At 52.5% G+C, this 16,355-nt stretch overlaps 1 long non-coding RNA gene across 1 annotated transcript in view; it reads left to right on the forward strand.

Annotated features, from left to right (window-relative positions):
- The first annotated feature begins 2,776 nt into the window (after window positions 1–2,776).
- Window positions 2,777–16,355, forward strand: part of LOC134477421 (uncharacterized) — a 79,862-nt gene continuing 66,283 nt past the window's right edge. The window contains exons 1-2 of the long non-coding RNA XR_010049488.1: window positions 2,777–3,330; window positions 16,017–16,178. This is a non-coding gene — a long non-coding RNA (uncharacterized LOC134477421). The remainder of the gene's footprint in view (window positions 3,331–16,016; window positions 16,179–16,355) is intronic.

Consider the following 16,355-nt stretch of genomic DNA (forward strand, 5'->3'; position numbering starts at 1 on the left):
TCTTCCTCTCCTCCTTCCCCCGACTGCCGTGTCTTCTCTCTCTCAGGATAATTTGGCCTCTGTCTTCATTCTAAGTAGAGAGAATGTCAGCACACAAACATTTGGTGATAGACCCAACAATCAAACCATCATTCCTTACAGGGCAGTGGGAGACAGGGCGGAGAAGAGGCGGGCACAGACCCTGTGGGTCAGCACACTTGAATACTCACATCACACACAGCTGCTCACACACACTGTGTATACTTAGGTCTCGTCACGTGCTAAGGTTTAAGTTCTATGAGTGTAGCCACTGTGTCTTTGTCAGGAGCACCTTTCATACCTCACCACCGGCCGGCCGGCCTGGACGCAGCCCTGACTCAGTAGATCCGGGTGGGTCTCTGGAGAGGGCCGGGAGGGCAGAACCAGCATTGCAGACTCTGTTACCTGCCAAGCAGAGCAGAAGGCACTCAAGTGAGGCATGCACGGAGTATCGGCCGCCTGCTCTGCACCGAGTACTCCCTGGAAGGCCTCTTCCTGAATTCTCAGTGCTGGGCCACCTTACTCAGTCCCAGGAGCTGTGCAAGAAGGTGGCCACGCTCCCTGCCATCTTGGGACGGGACGCAGCCATCACCAGCACCACGGCACAAACCAGACCCCGCCGTTGTCAGAACCTCAACTCTGCACAGGTCGCCTCAGGTAGAGGGGCAGACACACCCGCTCTGGGCTGTCTACTCCATGACCAACGGGCTTTTTCTTTTGCTTCACTATGAAACAGACCCATTTTAAATATCTGAAGGTGAAAAGCGAGGACCAGGAGCGAAGAAGCCTGGGCTCAGAGTGACGCTCAAGGAGAGGACATGTCTGGGGCAGCACGCGATGGGCGTTTGGGGCTGGCCCAGGCCTGACCGAGTGGGCGCTCTGAGAGTCACAGGACATTTGCAGCCTCAGGTCCTGCTCACCACCCAGGGGTCTGTCTGTGACACCCACACTCAGTGCTCAGGCCTCTCCACACGTGCTGCTCCAGGAACCCCTGTGTTCTGAGATCACTCATGACGTGGGCCCCTTCAGCTTGAGAGCCCAGTGATCCTCAGGAGTGTCGGGGTAAGAAGCCTGGGACTCGCAGCCGGCCTGGGCTGCTCCCTGGAGGGCTCCTGTGGCCTGGGGGTACTTAGATCCTTGGGGTGCTGGGGTGACACTCAAGGCAAGTGTGCTGGAGGACTCCACCTGAGAGGAAAGGGCCCTGAGGCAGACTCAGCTTCTCCACAGGTCACCTCTAACCAGAGCCTGCCCGGGCCCTCTGCCTGCTCCAGGGCAGCTCGGGATGGGCTGCAGGGGAGTGCGCATCGCCTCACCACACTAGGGTAGGAAACCTTCATTCTCCACACTGTGCTCACCAGCTGTGGCCCGGCTCCTGCGGGAGAGCAGGAGAAATCCCTGGCCCCTGAGCTGTTCCTAGAAGCACGCATGCTGTCCCCGAAGGGCTTGCAGTGAGCAGGCTGTCACCTGCCCCCATCAGGGTACAGTCCCAGTGGGCCCAGGAAGATCAATCTTGCTTATGAAAAATAACTTTGGGCTTTAATTTCCAAACACCCACAGTGACAAGGTAAAGGTGGCCCTTGAGGACAGTGGCCAGGGCAGAGAGGAGAACGGGGCAAAGGACAGGGAAGAGGGATGGAGGAGCAGTCTTCATCCATCCATACCTCCCTCCCCCCTCCATCCATTCATGCAGCCTGTGGGTGCCAGGGGCCCCGCTGTGCATGTCCCCAGCTTCTCACTGCGGCCAGGTGCCGGGCAGGCGGGGTGTGCATCGGTCTCTAGCTGAGTGTGGACGCCATGCATTCTCTTTATGGGGACTTCCTGCCACGTTCCCAGGAACGCCACAAAGCCAAGGTCACTGTCCCTCCTTCCCAGGACGCAGCGTCAGACCAGAGGCCCACAGCTGTCATGTGGTCCAGCCGGGATCTGAACACAGACTGACGACCGCCCCCCGCCTTCCGCCCTGTGCTGGGTACCAAGCCTGAGCCAGACATCGAGGCCAAAGCCAAGCCAAGCCAAGCCAAGGGACAGAGTCCCAGTGCTGGAGCCTCCGCTGCCCTGTCTGTGGGAGGACAAGGAGTGGCCATGCGGGACTGGTAAACACCGGGATTCGGGACGAGGCAGGCCCAGCTTTCACGTGGAGGGTGGAGGAGCTCTCCAGACGCAGGACAGGGGTGACACCCCATGGTCATGCAGCGTTCACGGAGGCGCTGAACACAAAGGCTGGAGAGCTGGAACTGGGCGCCAGAGGAACTGGAAACTGGCATCCATTGTTCACCTGGTCCTTCTCTCATTCAGCACGCATTCATCAGGCGCCTGCTGTGTGCCAGGAGTCCACATCCAAAGGGCTTTAAGCAAGATTTTAAGCAGGCACCCACAGAGAAAAGGAACCCGTGTGGAAATCATTCTGGGGCCCAGGTGACAGATGGCCCCAAATGACAGGGTGGTGAGCCTGGAGTGTGGGGCTTAGGTGAGAGGATGGGAGACCTCTGCAGTGGACTCAGAGTGGGTGCTGAGACACAGCCCCGTCCCTGTGAGACACGCTGTCTCTGGGGCATCCCCGCGGATGCGAGTTAGACTTTGGGTTACCCGCATGTGCCCTTTCCCACCAGGAGAACACAAGTTCATTAAGAATGGGTTCCGGGGCTGGAGGTTTAGCTCAGTGGCATAAGCACCTGCTTTGCAAGCAGGCGGTCGTGAGTTCAGTCCCCGGTACTGATAAAAAGGAAAAGACCACACACACACACAAAAGAATGGGTTCCAAACCCCAGTTATTAGATATTTAATCCAATATTAACCAAACAAATAAATACATGGAGAGAGAGAGGGAGAGGGAGAGACAGAGCGGCGTGGTGGGGAAGAAAGAGATGAGCTGTTTCTGTGAGCACTGAGTTGAAAACTTTGAAGAACCATCTGACGAGAACCACTAGAAAGGAAAAGCTATGGAACTGGGGAGGAAAGTCGTAAAATTCCCCACAGTTCTCCTTTAGGTGGCTTTACAAGGCCCTGGAGGTCTCTCCACTTCAAAGGCGCTGCGCTGGAAAGGAGCTGGTGCGTCTCGGGTGTGGCTCGCGTCAGGAAGATGACGGGGCTATGGTTAGCAGAGCTGCTAAGGAAGCTCTGGCTCCACATCAAAGACGGGGTGAACGGCACTTCTGTGTTTTCGGTTAAAATTAAACAGGTTTAAAGGGCAGGTGTGCCATTTTTTAGCTTTCAGAAAAGTCGTTATGAAGCCCAACACATGCAGGGCAAAGTGCACAGGAGCCGCACAGAGAGAGATTTTGCAAGAGAACCCGCAGCACAGCCAGCACCCAGGTCAGCACCCCACAATCTGTCCTCCTGCCTCGCTCCAGGCGCCCCCCTACCCCTCCCTGACTCAGATTTTTATCAGCCTGGTTTGCTTCTGCTCATTATATAAATTAGACCAAACTGAATGTGTTGGGCTTTTCCTTTGGGTTTGACTGGCTTTTTTTGTCTGTCGTGTTTGCAAACTGTACCTAAGTTGTTAGCATAACAGTAATGTGCTGGACCCCACTTTGTGGTATTTTACAGGCTGTGGGGTACACCAGTAAGGTCTTAGTAAATGGCAGCCAGGAGACGAGAGAGACCTCTAGCTAAATAAAGACGGCCTCAGGCAGCTGGGTGCTGTGTTCAGGGGTGCTCCAGAGACACTGAGCTCTCCGCTCTGCCCGTGCCTTCCGCTGTTAAAGGGTAGACAGGTTGTTTCTGGGGTCCGACTGTCTCAGTCACTTTCCTTGTCATGTGCACAAAATATTTGGCACCTGAAACTTAGAGGAGGAGAGGTTTATTTTGGCTCATGGTTAGAAGTCTCCGTCTTTGTGTGGTGAGCTGGTTCCAGGCAGAAGCAAGGCGGGCTGGTGCAGGGGCCTGGGCGCAGGACACGGCTCACTTCGTGGTGGACAGGAAGCAGGGTGGACAGGAGACAGAAGGGAGGAGCCAGAGAAGGAGATCCCCAGCCAGGCCACCCTCTAGTGACCCACCTCTTCCGACCAAACCCTGCCCCCCAGCAGCACTTCAGCTGCAACACATCCGTAATCCAGGCACCTTCCAAAGCCTGTGAGTGCGTGGGGCTCTGGGGGACACCCACTTCCCGTTTCCTTTTGCTTCATGACCGTGATGGGTTGAGGCAGATGGTGAGCAGCCTCTAGCGCCTCCTCCAGTCCGAGTCCGTCTGCTACTTTTGTCATGGCTGGAAGCGAGTTAAAGGCTTTTGGAGACAATGTCCCAGAGCTGAAGCGCCCTCCTCACCACGTCTGGTGGAGGACCTGGGACATCCTGTGACCTCACCGAGGCCTCGACCCTCCTGGCTGGCAAGGGGATTGTTGACTGCTCCTCCTTTTCTCTTTTCTGTAGTTTTGAGGTGAAGCCCTGAGTCTCCCGGTTCTTCAGTGGGGAGGGAGCTGGGGGAAGAGTTCTCTCTCACCTGCTGCAGGTTGGCGAGCTGCCTCTATTCTGCGGAATATTCTGCAAGGAATAATTTCTTTGTTTAACAGCAGTGTGAACTCCCATTAATTTCTTACTTTGGATTACACTTCATGACTATTTTATTGTTCAAAAATTTTCAGCTTTGACCACTGCGAGCTCTTTCAAGGTCGCTTCTATTCCCTGACTGTGCCATCATCATTTTTGATGATGATTATTTCCTGATACTGTAAGATACTCCGGGCTTGATGCTTTACAGCGATGCCTCAGTTCGTGAACACATTCTCTCCATGATTCTGGTTGCAAACCCAAAATGGATGAGCACCGAATCAAATGTCCTGGTAAGGATGACGCTGGACCTAGCCACGGACTCTGGTGCTGTTCTTGTTTCCCAGTGCACTGCCCACCTCTGTAGCTGTAGGCACCTTCCCCTGTTTGTCTCTCCCACATCCTCATTTTGTTCTTTAAACCTCTCCCCTTTCCTGAGTAGTCATGGAGAGTGAAGTCAAAGCACCTGCCCTTCCTCGGCCAGTCAGACCCACTTTCTCAGGAAGTCTGAAATTTGAACCTAGTGTTGGGAGGAATATAACCCAGCAGCTGTGGTATGTCCATTCAGGGGGCAGAGTCTGCTGCAGCTATTAAATCCCCAGAACTGTCCTGGTCTCTGCCCTGTCCTGAGAATGTATTGCCAGCTTTCTCTTTGATTTTGTGAATTATTTTTATTCCTTTCACGGGCTAACCAGCCAGAGGTGGCTTCTGCAATTTGTCAACAAAGAAATCTCACTGGTTCGCTTGCCTTCACATGCCCTGCTGGTCTACCCAGATCGTCAGTGCTGGGGGTCCTGACATGGCCCCCATGCTCTCATTCTTCAGGTGTATTTGGAGATCCCCCACCTGCTTCATTTAGATCACTCCCCCATCCCCCGAATTTTGCTTTTGTGCAGGAGTTAGCACACATTTTCTGTAAAGTGCCCAAAGTATATTGTTTTAGTCTGTCTGTGCTGCTATAATGAACTACCCAAAGCTGGGTAATTTATAAAGAATAAGAGATTCAGTTTTTATAGCTTTGAGATCCAGGAGCTCACATCTGGTGAATGTCATCTTCTGCATCATCTCATGGTAGAAGGCAGAAGGGTAAGAGAGAGTTTGTACATGTGTGTGTGTGCCTACAGGTACAAGACAGAGAGAGGGAGAGAGACACAGAGAAAGAGAGAGAGAGAGAGAGAGAGAGAGAGAGAGAGAGAGAGAGAGAGAGAGACACAGAGAGAGACAGAGAGAGAAACTGGCTTTTGTAACAAACCCACAAACCCACCGTCACCATGACCAGTACATCCTTGCAATGCTGGCATACCATCCTGTTTCTGATACATCTTGGAATAAATTTTATCCTGGTAGCTGTGTTTTACTTGGCAACTAGCTGGGTTTAATCTCATGCACACTATAATTTGTAAAAATAAATATCGAAGTCCAGGATAATGGGAAAATCGTGGCACATGCTGATGTCGCACTTTGGCTGGGTCTCCTTCTCTTGGCTTCTGAGGAGCTCAGAGCCACCAGAGCAGGACCCCTGTGCTGGCACGGAGGACTCCGGGTGTGTGCGTCCCGTGGAGCCCTATTCTGTTTCCTTTGCTGCTTCAGTCTTGATTTCTGTACGCTTAGCACACGCAGTCTTGCTGTATCATGTATATCCATGTCTTCAGCTTCTTTGCCTAAGGGCAGGAAAAGGTTTTAAACAAAGCCCTGTTTAAATGAGAACAAACGCTGAACCGGGGAAGGACTTCCAGGCGTCCTCTAAGGATTTTGAACCGGAGGAGAGCGTTGCAAGGTCCACCCCCGGGGAACATTGCTGGTGTCTTCTTGTTAGTCGCGCCAGGGTTTGGAGGCCAGGGTCACTATTAGCTCATGGACTGCACCGACCTGCACCTGGGTGAGGCTGGGCTGGACAGGATCATGGCTCAGTGCTCCTGGACCTGTGAGGTCACAAACTCCATCCTACAAGGGTGCCATTGTGCCTGGCACCTCCCTGGTGATTTCATCGCCGGACCATCTCCCTTCAAGGTTTCCTGAACCCGGGAAGGCAGCTGTAGATGGTTCTCCAGTGAGATCATCTGACCCAAACCACAGCCGTCGGCCTCGCCCTCACACCCAGGTCCCATCTGAGTGTCCCTGGGGCTGGCAGGCTGCCTTAGTCAGCTGTGGTGATGCTGGTAGCTTGTGCAGGTGGCCCTCCAAGACACCTGGCCCCTTCCGTGGAACTGGGTTAGGAGGCCACTGTCTGAGGCCAGGCCCTGGCTCTTCAGATCCTCACTGGGGCGATGTGAGCTGCAGGTGTGAACGTGGCTGCAATGGTCCTCCAGTGTCCCGCATAGACTGACTGGACCACAGAGGAGCTGATTTAGGACACGTATGTCAGCACCTGACCCCTGGAAAGGACAGTTCATTTACCCCACAAATAGACCCTGATTGGCATCCATTAACAGCCAGGGCATGGCACCAGAACCAGGGTGCCTGGTTCAAATCTTGCCTCTTGTACCAACCCGCTGTGCAATCTGCAGACTTCACCTGGCTTCCCCGAGCCTTGTGTAAAAATGGGGAGGACCGGTGCTGAATCTCTGTTGCATTCCTTTCCTTTCTTGACTTGCTCTTCCTGTGGGGAAACCAGCCAGTGTGTCCTGAAGACATGGAGTGAGGCCTCCTGCTCACAGCCGAAGGGGCACTGCCAAGCTCACTCGGGGCTCCAGTGACCACAGCCCTTGTCTGCCTCTGTGCAGTGGTGCTTCCCAAGGGACCCCAAGCTGGAGTCTCACAGTGAAATTCGTCCTGCCTCTTGATCCTCAGAAACAGCTCCAGATGGTAAATGTCTGTTGTTTGAAGCTGCCAGGCATTGGGGTGATTTGGGGTGACTTGTTATGCAGCATTCAGTAATGCACACAGAGTGTGTGTGTGTGGGTACATGCATGTGCAAGGAACGAGGGTTCTGCATCATGGAGAGAATCTAGTGGAGTTTAGACACGAATCAGCCAAAGTGTGTGGAGAGTGCTGAGGAGAGCAGAGTGGCGTGGAGAGGTGGGGTGGCTCCAGGGGACCGGGGACAGGGGTCGGGGAGGCTCCCCACCAGCACTGCATTGAAGCTGCATCTCAAAATCTGCACAGAGCCAGTCAACAGGCAAGAGGCGGCAGGAAGGCACCTTGGGGGGAGCAGCCCATGGGGACGTCTCAAGGTGACGGTGGGCAGCAGGGCCAGGGACTGGACAGGGGCAAATGATGCTGGCTTCAGCCTCCCCCATGAAGGAGTTTGGATTCTGACAGGTTTGAGGTAGGAAGAGATTGCATTTTACAAATATCCACAGAGCGGTGCCTGAACTACGGGTTTCCGTCAGTTTTGCCTGGGATGGTCTCCTGTCAGCTGCCTGCTGGAATTGTCTGACTCGTTCTGACACAGAGGAACACCCAGAGCTCAGGGCTCGCCTCGCTTTTGTGATCATGATTTAAGCTGCGATGATTTCCTCACATTACTGTTCTGAAATCTCCCAGGATGGGATCACACAGGCTCAGCCCTCTGTGTCTGCAGGTTCTGTGTTGGATTCAACCACCGAGCCGTCAAAAAACAATTTTTTAAAATTGCATCAGCGTTGAACATGTAAGGAATGTTCTTGTCATAAGCCATACAGGGCAACAGCTGGTGCGTGGTATCTCTAGTGTGTTAGGTGTCCAAGTGACGCAGACGTGACTTAAAGGCCAGGTGAGGGTTGTGCCAGTTATAGGCAAATACCATTATTTATAAGAGACTTGAGCACCTGCGGATTTTGGTATCTGAAAGCATTCCTGAGAATTCCCTTGTGGACCCTGAAAGATGATGGGCTGAATTCAGGAAATTGAATCAGTTTCCTCCCGATGGGCATTGGGCTCATGCTTTATGCTTTTGCTGGGCTATGTAGGTGGTAGCGAGGGGGTCGTGACCAGGGTCTCCCACAGCCTGGCCTGGAAGGTGCTGTAGGGACAGAAGCATGCAGTGGAGAGGGCAGATTGAGTCCCGATGGCCCAGTGCATCGGTGACATCATCGCAGGCATTTCTGAGACAGTCTCAGTGTGGAACATTCCTTCTTGCTGGGGCTCCACAGCCTGAGGTTTTGTTTGGAAAATGTTCTCAGCCCCCCAAGCACACTTCAGCAGCCAGACCCGCCATTCACAGCCGGCAGCTGCTCTGCGCCTCTGCTCACAGCACCCCTCTGCCGGGAACCGTCACCCCCTCCCTCCTGATCAGTCTCATCCCCACCCCCCTTATCATGTCCTCAGCGCTTGCTGGGCCATGCCCTCTCAGCAGGTTCCCGTAGTCTCTCTCCATCCCAGCCTGGGATGAGATCCTCTTCACCTCTGTCCTGTACCCTGCCGGCCCTTACCCTGGAACTTAGCACACTGTGTCCCCGTGATCATCTCATGGCTGTCCTGCACTCAGCCATGGGCTCCTCAGGAAAGATGATCATGAGGAACACACACACACACACACACACACACACACACACACACATGCACACATGCACGCACACACATGCACACATACGTGCACACACATACATGCACACACATGTGCACATACACATGCACACACATATGTGCACACACACATGCATACACATACGTGCACACACATATGCGCACACACACGCGCATACACAGCAACAACTCTGTTACTTTGTATGACTGGAATACTTTGGCACTGGCAGGGTAAGTGGATCAATGAATCAATGAGCTCCAGTGGGAACCAGTGAGTAGATCATCCAGAGGCTGAGATATTTCTGGACCTGGTAGTTTGGTTGGGGAAGGAAATGGACATAGAGAGTCAAAGAGGGAGACCTGGGGATCCATGCTGGACAGGCAGGAAGCGAAGCCATGGGGGCTGAGAACAGCAGCAGAGGAATCCAGGATCCGAGAGCTCTGGGTCTGAGGGACAGCGCAGTGAGTGGGACGCCAGGGCTGGATGGACAGAGAGAGGTCCTCGAACTCACCCTGCCTTGAGCACAGTGCCGGGCTTGTTCGTGGGCAGATGCCTGCGATCTTTCTCCCTCATTCCAAATCAGCATGTCTGAGTCTGAGTCGGGATCTGGGATCCGCACATGTTGCTGACACCCAGGAAGTTCTCATTCCAGAGATCTCTGCACCAGCTCTCTGCAATATGAGGCTTTGGGGAATGAATGAGCGGTCTGATTTTGAGATTTCGGAGGTAGGATCATCCCTCCTCAAGTCAGAGCCTGGGTGTGGCCACAAGAATGCGTGAACTGCAGGAAGGTGGAGGGGAGGGCCCGGGTGGGGAAGGTCAGCGGTGCACCTGTGATGGTCCCTGCAGAAGTCTTCCAGGAAGGAAGGGAGCAGCCAGAGGGGTGAAAAGTGATCCCCACGGCAGGCTGGAACTTTACAAATGAATGGCCTCAGTCCTTGAGTGTGAGTGCCTGGCTACCTGGCTGGAGCTGGAAATCTTTCTCTTATCAGTGACCCCAGAACAGCCAGCTTGGCACGGGAGGGGCAAGGGAAGCGACTGTAAAGTGCCACTGAGGCTGCCAGGGTGATTAGGGCACAGACCATAAAAATCCTCTCTGGAAGGCCACATGGGGCTGAGGTTACAGAAGAGGCTCCAGGTGTGTCTACAGGGCCACCGCCCCAGCAGTGGCATCAGCAGAAATCACCCTTGGTAAAGGATCAAGCATCTCAGCGGCCTGGCATCACTGGAGATCGGGGATACAAATTAATTTATACCATCCAAGGCAGAGATAGACACGGGTGAGAAACCAAGACTCGGACACCAACTACAGTCCACAGCTGGACTGGAGGATACGGCTTAGAGCTGAGGCTGAAATCAACATCTGTTCTCCAGGCTGGTTCCTGTCCCCAGGAGGGAGCCAGTCTACAGAGCCAGTCCTGCCCCATCAGCCGTGCCCTGGAGGACACCACCCTGGTGTCACAGGTCCAGGGGACAGTGGGGGATTGGGGCTTGGTCAGTGCAGCCCAGCACTGAAAGGCTCTGTCCATTTATCAGGGAGAAAAGAGAAGGGCAAAGAGGATACTTTCAAGTGACCCCGACACTCGAGGAGATTCCCAGCTCATGGGCCAAGCCACACGGGAGAAGACAGAAGCTCACCTGCAGCTCATGGGGATAGAGAAACGCCACAGGCACATGTGACCAGGGCCAAGGCATGGACCTCTCTGGGGTCCCTTTTGGCTAGAAGACTCTCTGAGCACCTGGCCAAAGTCTTCTTGAGTAGCTCAGCCCTCTGGAGGCCTCCCTGGGCTCCTGGGCTCCTGGGTGGGGTCAGGTGGCTTCATGCTGAGGCTCTCAGCAGGATCTGCTTCCCTTCCCCCCCTCAGGCTCCTCCCCTGATGACCCCCTCACCCTGCAATCCATCTTGGCGGCTGCTTCCTGGAGAGCCGAGACAACACCATGAGTAAAGAGAGGAGCCAGGGTGGTTCGGGACACTTGTCTTCCTCTGAGACCTGCTGTCTGGTTCCAGGAGTGTCCATCCTGACAAAATCCAGGAAAGATTACCAAGTGCTTGGTGGTGGACAGCAAGGATGGCAGAGAGCCAGGGCTTCCTTGGGGGCGACGCTGGACAGGGCTGCGCTGGTCATCTCCAGAGGCCTCTGCTTTGCACATGTGCTGGATGGAGCACCTGGACCACAACCCTGCAGCTCTGAGCGAGACTGAGATGAAATTCAGGTCCCTCTGGGCGCGGGGCAGCCGCCCTTCCCTCTGCCTCTGAGGTGGGTGGGGGTGGGCTGCTCAGGATGGCAGCTGTGGAGCTGCATTCTGGGGAGTCCCCAGTAAGCGGACGGAACCCCAGGAGTGTAGTAGAGTCAATCAATGGAATAGACCTGGGGTGTAAGGCCGTCCCCCACACGGAGCGTGCTGCGCCTGCGGCATACGGCACACACCAGCAGCGGCCAGGGAGCTCCTGCCTGCGGTGGTCCCCCAGCTTGCCCTCAGGCTTCGGAGGATGGAAAGCGGCCTCTCCTCTGTCAGGCAGTGCTGCCGGGAGGAGGCTGGGGTGGGCGAGCCGCCCCCTCAGCCCTCTCCTTGCTGCCCGAGGACTCTCAGCACCTCGCACACGCAGCCTCACCCTCCTTCCCGTGCTGCGGTTCCACACGCCTGTGTCTCTGCTGCGTTCCCTCCAGCCTTCGCTTGTCTGCCTTTTGATTTTTTGGATTTTTTAATGTGAATCAACATGGTCCTTGGTTTTCCTGGTTTGCCTGATCTTTTTTCCCTCCTTCTGTCTTTCTCTCCTGCCCTTCTTTTCTAGTGTCCTGAAGCTTGGGTGGCTTCCTCTGTCCGCCCTTCTTCTGGTATCTTTCTCTTTGTTTAGATCTCTATTTTCTCCCCACCCCACCCAAAGGTAAAATCCCTCCACCGAGGAGAGTACAAGTTTCCCGTTTGTGTTGGATTTTATAATCTGCAACCAGCCTCACACACAACAACAAGAATTTTGTTACAACTAGGGTTACGCAAAGGGTTACAACAAGAATTTTAGGTTGAGCTAAAGACCAGAGTCGAGCAAATGCTGGCCACTTGTGTGGTTAATAAGCAAAGCCTCACAATGCCAGAAAAGGGTAGGAAAGCACACACCAGCACTGATCTGAACCCAGATGTGTGTGTCTGTGGATGTGATTTCTGTCAGTGCTTTGTATAATCACTATGCATACTGCTATCAAAATGGTCTCTGAAAAGCTAGAAGAAAAGCTAAGGAAGGAAGGGGAGGTAAAGAAAGCCACACAATAGAAGAGGACAGTGTTAAGCACCAGGCGTCCCAGCACTAGGGAGGCTGAGGCGGGAGGATTGCCATGACTGCACAGCCAGCCTGAACTACACAGTGAAACCCTGTCTCAAACAGAAAAGAAAAGACAGAAACAGATGACCTTAGACCAGTGTTTAGTTCTGAAAAGGTTGTGTCCAGTGAGTCAGAAGCAGGTCCTAGGGTGACAGACCTCCCAAGGAGAAAAAGAACACCACAGAGATGGATTTCTGATGTTCTTATGAAAGGGGAGTCTCTTTCCAAACAAGAGCCACCTTCCATCCATCCTCCCTGCAAGCTAAAGATAGCAATTTGAATGGTGAGTACAGTGTAGAATTAATGTCTCTGGCAAACGAGGCACATTTTGTGACTTTTGGATGAATACACTAGGAAAATTATTGATGTTCCTGATAAATTATCTGCATTATACAATCATTTTTATGATAAAAAGGTTACTTAAGGGTTGCTTTGGAAGCTGGGGATGCATTGTGTGTGTTTCCATTATGAGAAAAATAGTCTTGTGACCAACTTGAGTTACAACCAGCCCCATGAATGATTTGAGTTTATAATTCAAGGGTCCACTGTAACTATAGATCTTACTCCTATGGTTAATGGTATCAAATGGTACTACAGTCTGCAGTGTGCATGATGATTGTTAATTGTACCACTTGAGCCAGGGGGTGACACCTGCTGTGATCAGCTGTATTTCCTTATATGACAACACTGTGAGTGACTGGGGTCGTAATCACTACCACAGTCCAGGAGCAATGGACGGCCTGGGCCAAGCAGGCAGCAGCTTCTTATCCCTGGAGGCAGATTCAAAGATCAAAAGCCTCTGAAGAATAGTCATTTCCCAGGGGGACATCAGTGCGAGTGTTAAAGTTAGTTTTGTAAGCAATTTGCAAGCATAAACGCAAAAAACAAATTTTAAAAAGTAGAGAATGACAAGACACAGAAACAAGACACAACTCCAGACCTCTGTCTGCCCTGGGCAAGTCCAGAAGAAAACCAGGTGGAAAAAAAAATCAAAAGCCACTCACCTAAATTTTCTGGACTGTTAACAGAAATAGCAAAACAGATAAATGAGGCAATAGAAAAAAATCAGATCAGAAATAATTTCTCAGGTTAAGAAAAAGAGATTATGATCACAATGAAGGACTTGGTTAGGGAATCTAGAGTGAACATAGACCAAAAAAAAGCATAGAGGAGCTTAGGAAAGTGATGGAAATCATTAATGTCCAACATAGGACAAAAACGAAATCCAGAAATAGATTCAAACAGATATAAAGGAGATTAAAAATTCCATTGAAAATACACACAGCAGAATGAGCCAATGTGAGGACAGGACTTCAGATATAGAAGACAGGATGGCAGTTAACAATCATGATAAAGATTTCCTAAAAATAAAGGATCATAAAAAAGCAATCAAACAACTGCTAGATGATGCAAAGAAAGATAATAATACAAGTTTGATCAGAGTCACTAAGAAGCAAGAGATAACTCAAGTGACATAAAAAACCTGTATGCAGAAATCATGGCAGAAAGCCTCACAGGCAGGAAAAAAGAATTTGACATACAGATAAGTTATTCACATAGATCTCCAATAAGCCATGACCAAAAGGAAAATCTACACCAAGGCAAACAATAGTCAAGATTCCAGAAATTTAACACAAGAATAGAATATTAAAAGTGATTAGAGGAAAGAAACAAATCACCTGTACAGGAAAACCCATTAGAATCACAGCAGACTTCTCAACGCAGATCTTCAAGTCAAACAGAGCTTGACGTAAAGTCCTAAAATAAAATAACCACTAACCCTGCAAAAGTATCTTTCAAAAACTGGCGGGGAAGTAGGATACTTCCGTGGTCAAGAGCACCTGAGACCACCCTCTTAGGGGACACCAACTGACGTGCAAGTGTAGACACTGTGCTGCTTCTCTGTTGTAAAGACGGAAAAGTATAAATAAGGACCGATGTGTGGGCTGGACACGGGGAAACGGGAAGCAAATTTCAAACGGGAAGGGGGCAAGGGAGGAGGGACAAGAAAGAATGGGAAAAAAGAATGGAAGGAACAATGGAAACCAAGCTTTGGTAAGTCAGGAGGGGAGGAGGGGAAGCAGGGAGGGGGATGGGTTAAAAGAAGCAGTGAGAACCCCCACGGAGGGGTGCAAAGTCCCCGCGATGAATGCATCATTATGTACAAAATGTGCCAAAAAGTGAAGAAACAAGATCGCCTCAAGGCTTGGCGGTGGATGTGGACGCAGAGAGCCCTGAAATGTCTCCTGTCACGCCGGAAGCGGGAATTCAGAGGGCCGGGAGGGACAGCCACAGACACCCTCCGGAGGCCAGGCCGGGCTGGGCTGAGGCTGTGCTCCGTGGTGCCACCCCTGTGACGTCTCACATGTCAGGTTACCTTTACGATGGCCCTACCATGCTGGCACTGCCTCAGGCTCCACCACAGAGGAGGAGCTGCGGCTCCACGGGAACGTGCCTGACAGCACAGCTGGCGATGACTGGGCTGGCTTCGAACTCTGGTCTCTGGGATTTCAAAGCTGTCATGGTGTGATCTGCACAGAACCTGGGTCCAGGGTCCAGGCCAGCGCTAAGCCTTTAGTTCACCAACAGAACCTGACCCAAAGCCCCTGCTTGTTAGCAGAGGCCACCTGGGTGTCAGCCAGGGACGCCTTCCTTTGCGCTGGGGTTCTGGTCTGTTCTCCAGGGAGCCGGCGGTGAGGCAGCTGTGTCTGCCTCTTCTGAAGTCGCTGCACCTCAGGCTGGGAAGGTTTTTCCGCTTCCTTAGAACGTACCTGCTGCCTGGGAGGACAGCTCACTGCAAACCCACTCGCTCTCTGATGTTAGCAGTAGAGCTTGGGGTTGTGCTGTGGCCCCCGACTGAGACAGAACCGGGCTGGAATCCTGGCTCTGGCTGTCCTCAGCTGGGTGACAGTGCTGCCCTTGTCCACATCACCCTGGGCAGGAAACAGCTGTTGGTCTCCCCTGGCCGGTGGTCTGCTGTGGCCATGAACTCCGAGCAGTGTCTCTCCATAGCTCCTGGGGAGGCATCTGCTGTTGGTGATATCACTAGCATCCTGCTGGGTCAAGCTAGAGGGAGGACTTCTGGCGGCCACACAGCCAGACAACCTCGGGGAGGAGGCTGGGAGGTGCCTGGGCTCTGACTCCCCAGGAAAGCTTAGGTTAATGAGGGCAAGATTAGGACCGGTCATGTTTCCTGTGTGCACCCTCTTGCTGCCGTGACATCTGAATGGCACTTCCTGTAAGGACAGTGATCGTACTGGGGAACATATGTGGCGTAAGTGGTAAGTTCCAGGCAGCATTCTGAGAACTTAGCAGCCTGACCCCAGCGGGTCTACACGGCTGCAGCCTGAAGCAGCTGTGATCATGAGCTCCATCTCAAAGATGAGTGTCAGTGGGGTGTGCATGTTGGGGACATCTTGTTGGAGACCTGGCAGAGATTCAGGACATTTGTGGGCAGCTAAGACCTTTCCAGGAGGAAAAGTGTGTTTTCACCATGGCCTAGCAAGCAACAGTCTGTGACAGATTTTCACTGCTGAGTAAGTGGTATTGATTAGGATGGCGAACGCTTCTTTGAGAGGTTTCTTTGAGAAGCCTCAAAGAAATACCTTAGCCCGTGGGCTCTTCATGGTGTCTCTGTGACCCTCTTTCTCTGTGACTGCAGTAAGAAGCTGCCATAGACGAAACAGGGGTAAGCATGCTGGGTCCCGAGAAAACCATCTATAATCCTCTCTCTTCTTTCTTTAGGTGTCGATGTTGGGGGAGGAACCCAACATTTCACACTTGCTGGGCCAGCAGTCTACCACTGAGCTACATCTGTGGCAATGAAACCATTTCTGAAGCAGGCAGCAGGACAGAGCTGGCTGTGGGCTGTCGCCTGCTCACCCCCTTGGGCTGACGCTGATGCAGGTGAGCTACTGTTTAGCAGAAGCACACACTGAGCTAGGTACTGTCGCGAAGTACTTACTGTGTTGTCTCATGAGACACAGGTGAGTGTAGAGAGTGTGTCCAGTTCTGGAAGACTAAGGACACTGATGTTCATCCAGGTGACAGAATGAATTAGTTCTAGAAGTTTAGGACTCAATG

The sequence above is a fragment of the Cavia porcellus genome, unplaced genomic scaffold (assembly GCF_034190915.1).
Source record: "Cavia porcellus strain 051 isolate PalLab524CR breed Dunkin Hartley unplaced genomic scaffold, mCavPor4.1 scaffold_8, whole genome shotgun sequence".
In the NCBI taxonomy this organism is placed as follows: Eukaryota; Metazoa; Chordata; class Mammalia; order Rodentia; family Caviidae; genus Cavia; species Cavia porcellus.